Source organism: Tachypleus tridentatus, chromosome 8 (assembly GCF_004210375.1).
Source record: "Tachypleus tridentatus isolate NWPU-2018 chromosome 8, ASM421037v1, whole genome shotgun sequence".
NCBI lineage: Eukaryota > Metazoa > Arthropoda > Merostomata > Xiphosura > Limulidae > Tachypleus > Tachypleus tridentatus.
This window is the reverse complement of record NC_134832.1, coordinates 20,941,436-20,944,877: the sequence shown is the minus strand read 5'-3', so window position 1 is coordinate 20,944,877 and position 3,442 is coordinate 20,941,436.

Below are 3,442 nucleotides of genomic sequence, written 5' to 3'. Positions count from 1 at the left end.
CTGAAAACAAAATGGTTTGATAAAATAAAAATTATCACTGTATGAATAGTGTTCCTACACTATTGGAGTTGGTTAACCCTTATTAGCATATCTTTGTAAAGTTACATTGTGGAATACCTGGAGTACAAATGTACCCGTTCCACAGTAGTACAGCGGTAAGTTTACGGAGTTACAACGCTAAAGTCAGAAGTTCTATTCCTCTCGGTGGGCTCAGTAGGTAGCTCGATGTAGCTTTGCTATAAGAAAACACACACGCACAAATGGACCCCAACATAAAATTACCATTGTAGTAAGTTTTGGATTGAAATTCAAAAAGCCAATTGCATTATAATTTTTATTAGGGTTAGCATGCAAAGAAAATATACGTATTATTGAGGAAATATAAGAAATCAAGATCTTCCATATTACATTGTTTTTCACCATACAAATTAGTAGTATTAAGCCGTTCCGTATACAAACAGTGTATCAAAAGTGACGAAATTTTATTATTCTCATATACCGAAGCAGCTATTCACCAATACATGATGATTTTGTAACCAAAAGAAAATCAAAAGCGTACGTTGTGGGTCACTTAGAATCCAACCAGACCCCAACACAAATGTATTCCTACTCTTTTTACAATTATATCGCCTCCACCCCTCTCCATAGTTGAAAGGGTTAGCATATGGGGTGGAACGTTTTGTTTGTTTAGTTTTTTTTGTAATTTCGCGCAAAGCTACACGAGGGCTATCTGCTCCAGCCGTCCCCAATGTAGCAGTGTAAGACTAGAGGGAAGGTAACCAGTCATTACCACCCACCGCCAACTCTTGGACTACTCTTTTACCAAAGAATAATGGGATTCACCGTAACATTATAACGCCCTCACGGCTTAAAGGGCGAGCATGTTTGGCGTGACGAGGATTCGAACCTTCTATCCTTGTATTACGAGTCGAGTGCCTTAACCACCTGGCCGTATCGGGCCTTAGTAGAACTAGAAATTGAAACCAAGGCCCTTTGAATGCAAGTCAAGAGCCCTAACCACTAGACCCTTTCTGATAGACAGCCTGGTTTTAGCTGTTTTTGTAAGGTTTTTTGCTATTATTTTATGTTCTTGGTAGGAATAGAGTATTTTTATATGTGAATACATCTTGCAGATGTTTATCTACTTTAAGCTTGTCAAGAAATTGACGTTAGCTATAACCAAAATAATAAGCGAAACCACAGAAATCGCATAGTTGCTTGAAAACTGAGGATTTTTATGGTATTCTAGTATTAAAAATGAAATTATCTTTTACTTAAAATGAGCTCAAATGTTTTTAAGGTTGACGCTTGAAATCACTGGCACTTCGTGAACCTCCATAATTAAAAAACTGAGGAAAATAAGAAAGTCTTACGTTTCACAAATACAAAAATATAAAACTCTTGAAAGATTCAGATGCATTGTCGTTAATGTAAGTGAAAGATAAGCGTGATACAACTTAACATTTTACAACATCATAAAATAATTACAAAAACTAAAGTTTATCTTACCTGTAAATTACTACGTTAGAAAGATGATGCTTGCTCTTTTTTGAATTTCGCACAAACTACACGAGGGCTATCTATGCTGGCGTCCCCAATTTAGCAGTGTAAGACGATAGGGAAGGCAGGTAGTCATCACCACCCACCAGCTCTTGGGTTACTCTTTTATCAATGAATAGCGGGATTGACCGTCACATTTTCACGCCTCACGGTTGAAAGGGCGAGCATGTTTGGAGTGACGGGAATTCGAACCCGCGACCCTCAGATTACGAGTAATCTTTAACATTAAACACAATTGTAAATATACAGTTACGTTAATCAATTATGATTTGGAAAAGTGGTTATTACTGAAACTAATATAAACATGAATTTCATAGTTACAGTGAATCAGTTGGAAAGTGAAAATGTACTAAACAAAGCATTTGAAAAATGGAAAAGTTCTGGAACAAGCCCGAAAATAATGATAATGCATAGCACAGTTTGATGACATTTGTGGTACGCTTGCATTAATTAGTTTGTGTTACATGAAAACAACTGCCAAATTTGTCCAGTCGCATGCAAGTTTTAAACCAAATTTAAAAACATAATTGTATCTATCCTAGTTAGGCTTATAAAATTAAGAAGATAAAAGCATTTCATAACCCTAATGATAAATACAAAATTATACTAACGAAATTCAGTCATGGAATATTACTAAATTGTCAGAAATACTGACATTAAATGGTTCTTTATGAAAAAATAGTGATTAGATGTACTTCGTTTACATTTATTCACAACAATAAACTAATTAATATTGATGTCAAACATAAAACAAATATTACATTTAGAGTCTAGTCTTTAAATTTCTACAAAATAAAATGGTGGAATAATAAAAATGTCAACTAGCGCCAGCGAGTATAGGTAGTAATAGGGCCACTCGCAAACAAAACTACAAGAAAAGTAGAATCGTATTACTTAAGTTCATATTTAATTATCCAACTTAGAAATCAAATTGACTTTGATATAAAAATGCGGATTTGTCCGCGACAGCATTGACATCTACCGTAATATTTGACAGTTAGTTACTTGACAAGGGAATTACTTCTAATAACTGACCTTAGCTAGTGGTAGGTTTCCTAACTCGTTTATATAAGAGAAATTCGAAAAAAAAAGAAAAAAGTGTTTTACTAAAAATTATTTTATATGTCGTTTCTATACATTACATTACTTTGTCTGGACTACTACGTCTTCAGTATGTTTATAGGGAGAGAGAAAGATGTGCAAAATACACATATAAAACAAGAGAATATAAAAAAGATTAAAAGAAACCTCGTCATAAAATGTATGAGTGTGTTTTTCTTATAGCAAAGCCACATGAGGTTATCTGCTAAGCCCACTGAAAGGAATCGAACTCCTGATTTTAGCCTTGTAGACTTGCCACTGAACTACCGGGGGAAATAATAAATTGAATCAGACATACATGCCTGCTCTTAAACAGTAACATAGAGATAGAAATAGTAATGAATATTGCGTTACAATAATAATTTAAAACAGTTGATTCTATTACTTCGGCCTTTGAATTTTGAACTTGAAATATTGTTCAATAGATTACTTTATGATATTTAAAAAAGACATATAGTTTGGTATCCCAAAATTTTTAGCATCTGTCGATGAAGGTTAGACTTGATTAAATGAAAAAAATAAAATTCCAAGTACTTAAAAACGTTTTTAGCATTTTTCAGGATCGTCTATGTTTTTAGAAACGATTATTTTGTAAATATCTAGAATAATTTGCCTTCAGTTTTGTTATTATGGTAGTTACAACGAGGTTTTAGTATTATTTGAAGCAGTGACAACTTATACTGGTTATAAATTAAGTTTCATAACGTTAACTTTTCAGGACGTCTTGTATTCATGACAAAGTTTCAACCTCCATAAAATACTAATCAGAAAAAAGGCAATG